This window comes from Dysidea avara, chromosome 4 (assembly GCF_963678975.1).
Source record: "Dysidea avara chromosome 4, odDysAvar1.4, whole genome shotgun sequence".
In the NCBI taxonomy this organism is placed as follows: domain Eukaryota; kingdom Metazoa; phylum Porifera; class Demospongiae; order Dictyoceratida; family Dysideidae; genus Dysidea; species Dysidea avara.
In genome coordinates this window covers 31,483,756-31,492,514 of record NC_089275.1, presented here as the reverse complement: position 1 = coordinate 31,492,514, position 8,759 = coordinate 31,483,756, and the positions used below count along the sequence as shown (strand labels likewise).

The 8,759-nt window shown below is 37.2% G+C and overlaps 1 long non-coding RNA gene across 1 annotated transcript; it reads left to right on the top strand.

The window, feature by feature from the left end:
- Positions 1–1,913: 1,913 nt before the first annotated feature.
- On the top strand, positions 1,914–4,373 carry LOC136254256 (uncharacterized). The gene is made up of 3 exons (XR_010700390.1): positions 1,914–2,044; positions 2,143–2,300; positions 2,840–4,373. It is a non-coding gene; the product is annotated as an uncharacterized lncRNA (long non-coding RNA).
- Positions 4,374–8,759: the final 4,386 nt, after the last annotated feature.

Here is an 8,759-nt window from a genome sequence, read left to right as displayed (position 1 = left end):
ATCTGGATGGGAGAGGCAAGCAGCTGTTAGCAACCCAATTTCCTGATGGCATTCTGAACTGGAGGGGCTTGTCTGTGACTGCAGGCAGGATAAAAGAGCATCTCTCCTGACAAAGATTTGAACTGCGAGCATCCCTCAATAGCAATCTCTACTTGTGGTAGCAGCTGGCACGGTGAAGGAATCCAGGCTGGCACAGTGAAGGAATCCAGTCAGACCTACAGCTGAAGAACTCGCAACAAAATGCATATGATAGTACAGTCTTTCATGTAAATGTTTAGAGTACAACAACAACATTATGTGTCTACTTAGCTCGCTCCACTGCTTACACTACATATGTATGTAAGTACCACTATTGACAATGGAATACTGACTAGAATTTTTTAACTGCCAGCATACCGTGCCAATTAACATAGAGTACCTGTGTGTAGTGAAGTTTGTGAACTGTTCAGTGGGTAGGGACAGGGTGGGAAGATTTGTTACAACAGGTATGAATTACTGCCAACGTGTTCTGCTCACTTTGTTGCGCATGCGTTGTTCTTATTAGAGCCCACTGTTGCATGCTAATATTTTGGGTACTTGCGCAGCCTACGTTTCACAACATTAACTGTGTTTAATAACTTAAACTTTATTTAATGTTTAGTTACGCTACCACTCACCTATTTACGTGCTCTGTTCCTCGGATCTTCATTCTTCACCTCCAGCAATCCATTGATTGAGGAGGGTGTTTGGTAAGTGCCAGAGGGGGCCTCATCTGCCATGGTATATGGCCTAGGCAAGGTTATGTAATTCCAGTGGGGCCAAAGTAGGAAGTACTTTTGGTTTATTGATGTTTGGGTAATGAAAGAGTTTAGAGCAGAGAAGCGTCTCTGTCCTAAACTCTTTACAATAGAGGCCATAGGTAGGTCATGATATGTATTATGTATATCGTGATCTACCCCCCCAAGCATCAAGGTTATTTATTTATTTATTTAGACCATGCAATGTACAGAAATGATGATGGTGGCAACATCTAGTAATATGCAAGATAAGCTATGCTTGCAGCATACAGAAGATGATGATGATGATGTGCAAGCTGAGCAACGGTGACATACAAAACAAGCAGTGGCAGTGACATACGTTGGTATACGGACAAGCAATGGTGACGACATACATATCAAGCAAGTGTGACAACATAAACATTAGGAAGACATAACGTACACGCAAACTAACATGCAACTAACAACCCAATGGTGTGCCCCGTACCAATTGCCTGGCAAAGTTGTGGAACATATCCTAACCATAGAACTACAGATATATGACGAAGACACTGTATCATGTACACATTAGAGCAAGCACTGTGTTTTGAAACAATTCTTACTCTTATTATTTCACATTTTACTGGAGGTGTACCAATAGAGAAATTTCTGAACCGATCCAATATAAAGCGATATACTGAGTCAGAACACCGATACCGACCCATTATAATAAAGTGCAGCTATACATTTAGAGTAGAGGAAACTGAGAAACTTTAACTTGCCCTAAGATACACTTAGTAAGTAGTTCCAAGTCCTAACAATCACTGCCAATGGTTGATTGCCTGTGGTGGTGTGGTCTCAATTAACAGCCCAGACCGTGAGGCATCCACGAGTTTATTATTTTTATTACTATTATTTAACCAAGATAAGTCCAAATCACTCCGTATTTTTAATGGCTTGTAGAGATGGCTGGTTGTTTCAAGCTGTGTTTCTAGTTTATTCATCCCATGGCTGCTTTTTTTTATAGCTTTCCACTATGATCATTTTTGTATGGTTATAACAAAGAATGTTTGCTATGCATGTATTTCCATGGCTTCTCATAGCGTAGCACTTCTTTTCAAGGATAAAACTACTGTTTCCCCAGCTTTGTTTGCTATATAACAGAGGGTATGATTTCACTGCATTTTTGTTGATTAGGTGGCGTCCGACGAACTGGCTATGGTATGAGGTGGAGCTGTAGTTACTGTTGGTATTGAGTCCAGCGGCGTCGGAGCTGTCCCAGGCGACAGTGACACCGTGCGTGGGCCAAGGTAAGCAACTTGTAGAAACGACCCTGAAGGCGGCTACTAGCATTGTAGTATCGCATCTTGTCGCGTCGTCGTCCTGTCCGGAATACTTATTCCTTTAGGCGGCCCTTCCTCCGGCGTGACAAAGCTCTTCGCTTGCTCAATCCAGCAGTCGACCTTCCCAAGGACGACGACCCTCCCTTTCCTCAGCCGGCGAGAACTACGAGTATTCATCTTGAAGATTTAAAGCCACTGTAACTGGCAAGATTTGTTACAACAGGTATGAATTACTGCCAACGTGTTCTGCTCACTTTGTTGCGCATGCGTTGTTCTTATTAGAGCCCACTGTTGCATGCTAATATTTTGGGTACTTGCGCAGCCTACGCTTCACAACATTAACTGTGTTTAATAACTTAAACTTTATTTATATAGTTCATCTTGCTGTTCCTATTATAGCTGCATGATGCAGTATGGTTTAAGTTGCCGCCATGATTACTGCTTAATACTAATGACATCATTGTGCATACTTATTTCAGTAATTTTCAATAATGTACATACATTTTATGAGAACATGATAATTTGGATGAAATATTGAATATGCAGCTAAGAAAACTATAATAGCAAACTAACTTGCTTGACTGCAATACCATCCATAGTTGTAACTATGTCACATCCTATTTTATGCTAATCAGTAACTAACAAACTATTACAATAAAATTTTGCAAATGCATAGGATGAGTGTATAGTGGTAACTATTTATGAAACAAAAAATGTGTTTACATTACAAAGCATGTACTGTATTATATTTGTATTATGCAGTTCTAGTACACAAAGAAATGCAAGGCAGAATACAGCATGCGATAATACCCACCGAGTATCCATATGATGAAGAAATCATTGAGTTTCTGTTTATGCGTAGTAACAACACTTGCTTGTATGTATGTATGCATAATTATTCCTTTCTATTGCAGGATAAAGTCAGTCTAGCATGCTTCCTTTTTCTAGAATACAACTTGCCTGTTATTTATATAATAACAATATCATTCGCAACCACATAGTGTACAAATTTAGCAATCATGTACATGTTATGTATGTGTATACTGAGTTTTTAGAGTGTAATACAAAACAATATGGTCACACATTAAGGAGATATAATTCATTAGTACACGGTAATCACAAAATGGGATAAACAGAAACACACATCAAGGCTCACATACACCCTCTTCCTACAACAACTTACTTGGGTGAAAGGTTCCACCCTCCTTTGGTGGTCCCCTTTTCTGTGGCTTGAATACGAAGAACTTGGTGGTGTGAAAACAATTCCCGACACCAAATTCTTCCTTATACCCAAGTATCTGTTGTCTCAAATTAAAGCCCATTTTTCACATTGGTCTCAAGTAGAGTTGGAGATTTAACCCAAAAGGCAGCCGAGATCCTGTACAGATACCAAACCACCCCCACAATTATTAGCTTGTGGGAGGAGAAGAATACCCAGAAGAACAGAGAACTGATAATCAACCAGGCAGGAGAATAAACAAGTAGGTGACCAACATTAATGAAGCAAAAAAATGTGTTTGCATTACAAAGCATGTACTGTATTATATTTGTATTATGCAGTTCTAGTACACTAAGAAATGCAAGGCAGAATACAGTAAATATGTGCACATAATGTTACTGTACATAGAGTTCTACAAGAGTATCCTCATCAGAAAAACTCTCCAAATGACAATTTCTGACTTCCATATCTTCCCCTTTACAGATCTAGCTAGCTGTCGGAAGAATCAAGGCATATCAGGATTACTACAACAGTTATTATTAGAGCCAACACATTGTTTGCCATCCCACAAGACATCTCCTGTGTAATAACTATCAGTGTTAAAGCATGAACCATTACCAGACTCACAGTAATAGTGGTCACTGACAAAATTTGGAGGATCAGGACCTGGGTAGTGTGCACATGGACAATTCCAATTGGGATAATGTCCATCATCACTGATTCCTGCAGCATACGTCCACACATGTTTCTGAGGGCTACCAAAGGTTATTGATATTCCGTCAGCATATACATTATCAATATATTTGCCACCTTTGATGGAAGAATGAAATACATCAGTAGAACCTTTCTGATATCCCCTAACTTGACCACAGATCTTGTTGTAGCTCATGTTGTATGTAGACTAGTGTTGTTTTAGTAAGGACTTTTAGTTTCAGTTTTAGTTATAGCCATAATCAGTTTCGTCAATAATTATTTTAGTTTTAGTTATAGTAATTTTTCTTAATTCCTTTTAATTATTGAATCAGATTTAGTTGTGGTTGTATTCTCTGTATTATTTTAGTTTTAGTTATAGTTTTAGTTGTATATAAGAAAACCTTTTAGTTATTTATAGTTTTAGTAATCTTTTCCAATTCTTTTTAGATTTAGTAAAATATTCTGTTGTATTTTAGTTATAGATGGATTTGCTTTTAGTCATAGTTATAGTTTTAGTTAACTAATACATATTTGTCTTACTAAAAGTACTTTTAGTTTTAGTTGTAGCTAACTAAACCACCATCAGGTCACAAACTATGGCATATATTGATGTTTGGATGCTACATATAGCAGTACAGTTTCATTCTGTGCTTTGTTCCATCTGTAGAACATATGTGAACTTATCCATGCAGTGGTCTGAGCAACATAGTGTTGTTTTAGTAAAGAGTTTCAGTTTTAGTTATAGTCATAGCTAGTTTCTTCAATAATTTTAGTTTTAGTTATAGTAATCCTTCTTAATTCATTTTATTCTAGATTTAGTTATGGTTATATTGTCTCTGTTGTTTTAGTTATAGTTTTAGTTAACATGAAAACGTTTTAGTTATAGTTTTAGTTGTGCATAAGTAAATCTTTTGGTTTTAGTTATAGTTTTAGTAATCTTTCTTGATTCTTTTTAGTTTTAGATTTAGTAAATTATTCTGCTATTTTTTTAGTTATAGATTTAGTTTTAGTCAGTGGCGGAGGAAGTAGTTGAATGATATGAGGGGGGGGGGGGGGGGGGCTGGGCTGACCCAGACTTATTTCTATAGTTTGGTAAGGTGAGACCAAAAAAAAAAAAAGGTCACAACCAACTGACAAGAGCTTTCCACCTCACCAGCTACCATTTCTAGCTGATAAACTACATAAAAATCCTTACATAGCTCCCTACACACTGACTACTTTATTAGAGTATCTCGATCTTTATCACGATTTTCAGCCCCACTCCAAGAAAGATAATTTCGTTGTGATATCATTCTGAGGGGGGCTAAGCCCCCTAGCCCCCCCCCCCTTTCCGCCGCCTATGGTTTTAGTTATAATATGGATTTGCTTTTAGCTATAGTTTTAGTTTTAGTTAACTATTTACATATTTGCCTTACAAAATTACTTTTAGTTTTAGTTATAGTTAACTAAAACAACACTAACGTAGACTGAATAACGGCCTGGGTTATTTGGGGCTCTCCACACTTGTTTAGAAGTACCCATAGTAACACTACTCCATGGTGAGGGGCAAGAATGTTCCAGAGTCATATCAAGATAAGCAACTCTTGTCCACTCTCCCTTAACACCACCACACTCTAGTTCCATATCACAGTAGACTCTAATAGATGATGTGCTGTTTATCCAATAATATTTCGATTTTCCCCTACTACTAGCTTTATTGACATGGTAAATATCAGCACACAATTTTCCCAGCAAGGAAGAGTCAGTTCTCAGTTTGATACAGAATGCACTACATACTTTACCATCTTCACACAACACCATCCTTCCCACATATCCTATCACCACTAAGGTAAGATGCCAATTGACCATCATCTTGACTTGAATCAACAACCTCTCAGTACAGTGTACATACAGCTCAAATGCAATCTTGTTGGAGTCTTTTATACTGCACCCAGTTAATAAGCAGCAGAGTCACTGAGTCTAGAACACATGCAGTGTAGCGAATTCCAGTAATATCTTTATGATGTTACCAAATACATATGTGGGAATATGGTGATAATGTTGTAGTCATTTGTATTTAAGCACATGAAATGCCATCAACTGCGGTATATTACATTACAAAACTAAATTCCTGAAGCTCAAGTGACAAGAGCGTGAATCAGAACAATACAAGTGCCAGTTTTCATACTTCAGATGCTTTACAATTGCTTCGCACACTAACATAATATTTGATTCATACACATAGTAATGATCCCTATCTGTAAGTAGGGAATGATGTCATAATTTTGGAAATAATAGGTGGGAATCATATGCCAGCATTTGACTTTTGGGACTTGTTGTGTAATATAATATGGCATGTTATATTACAAGGTATTCACAGCTTGATGGAAAGAATCCAGTTGACCAGCTACAAACATTGTCACTAAAAATATTAATAGCAAGTGAATAATGGAAAGGAACATAAATAAAGTTTTGTTAATGGCATCATAGAATTTGGAATTCATAATAGCAAGAGAATCACTGATGACATACTGTAGCTGCTACTGATTAAGAAAATAATGCACTTTATAGATGCTCCAGGCCGAGCAAGTTATTGTATATGAGATCACACTATACTGAAGGAAACTGGATTGTTGATTCATTTGTGATGTTTAGTAGCTTCATTTTTCAGTAGAATGTATTATGTAGAGAAGATAGTGCTGTTTGTCTTATGTCTCAGTGCAAGCACGTCAAAGTATGTATACCAAGGCATTGCAATTGTCTACAACAAGCTCTGTTGTCAAGTTAGAGGTTACTAAAGGGGGTTGTTTGGAACATTCTAAGTTGCTAAGTAATTATAGCAAATCAATTGACAGCTGATACATGGTTATATAGAATATCAATAATGTTTGGCAATTCTTGTACTGTAAGTGTGTGTTGAATTTTTTGTGTCAGCACACACACATGCTAGGTACATACCTCAGTGAAGGAATTTCCTTGAAACAATTTTTGTCAAAATGATTGTTTATTGATACTTCTCAATCAGGTTAATATCTCCTTGTATCCTTTCGGCTGGTATTCCATCGCATGGTTCCTTGTGGCCAAAAGTGGTGCTGGATATTAGTAACCACATGTACAGAGAGTTCTAATAGCACAATATGGAAACTAGATCAGTTTGTTTAGAGTAGATGGGAATAGCTATATAGTGCTTGAAGGACTAACACTTAACCACTTTTGGCCGCAAGGAACCATGCAATGGAATACCAGCCTAAAGGATACAAAGAGATATTAAGCTGAAGTATCAATAAAACAATTATTTTATGCTGATCTTCCTGACTACCAGCCGGGCAATTGCCTGGTAGTCAGGAAGATCAGCATAAACCTTATGTAATAACAAGATAGTAAAGGTTTCCAGTTCCAGTTTGCTAGGTTAGGTAATCCAAAGGCTGCAGCAAATGTTGCTGTCAGACCTTCAGTACTGGTCACTGTAAAGCTCAATAACAATAACAACAACAAAATCTATCATATTATGAAGTTGTGAATAAAAACCTGCAACACAGTTGTGATGCCAAGTGTGTCACCCTTGATCAAGTGCAATGGAACATAAAATATGGTTGGTTGTAGACTGAGTTGATCATGAGTGACACAGAGTACACACTGGACTAACAATTATATTGTTGCAAACCATAAGGTGTCACAACCTGCCTGCAATAAGGAAGTCGCTTTTTAGGAAAACGATACATCAGCTTTCATGGGACATAGCTCGCTACTTGTTCTAGAGTATAGTTATAACACTATATCCAGAAAGTTATTCTGCCGATTCAAGAATAGAATTCCAATAATCGACATGAGAGGAACTTGTAAATTATTACAAGCCTAAAAAGCATATAAATGGATGTGAGAAACTAGGTGCATCCTGAAAGTGAGTAGATAAAAGAGACTGACACAATTCAACAATCATTGGGTCAACAGAGTGTTCAATAGCCACGATTTAGCAGACTCCTTTAGATGAGGCAAAAATCAGATTAGTGAACTATGTATTTAATGGCTGCGGTATCCTGACCGTATGAAAGTAGCGTATTATTTATTTATTGTTAATCAGCAGGACCCTCCAGGGGTATAATGCTGATGTGCAATTACATGTGTACAATTTCCATTAGTTACTTAACTATATAAGTATGTACAATTACGACAAGTTACTTAATTATATACATATGTACAGTAGCCATTAGAGACAGGATGTTATCCGTAACACGGATAATGGGATTTTACTAGTATACTAATAATTCTAACCACCTTGTGTATAGAGACTATAGCCTCTCTATAGAGTCTATCTTGACTAACCTGTCTATACAGTCTATAGTGACTAACCTGTCTATAAAGTCTATATTGACTAACCTGTCTATATAGTCTACAGTGACTAATCTGTCTATACAGTCTATAGTGACTAACCTGTCTATACAGTCTATAGTGACTAACCTGTCTATATAGTCTATAGTGACTAACCTGTCTATACAGTCTATAGTGACTAACCTGTCTATACAGTCTATAGTGACTAAGCTGTCTATACAGTCTACAGTGACTAACCTGTCTGTCTATACAGTCTATAGTGACTAAGCTGTCTATACAGTCTACAGTGACTAACCTGTCTATACAGTCTATAGTGACTAACCTGTCTATACAGTCTATAGTGACTAACCTGTCTATACAGTCTATATAGTGACTTACCTGTCTATACAGTCTATAGTGACTAACCTGTCTATACAGTCTATATAGTGACTTACCTGTCTATACAGTCTATAGTGACTAACC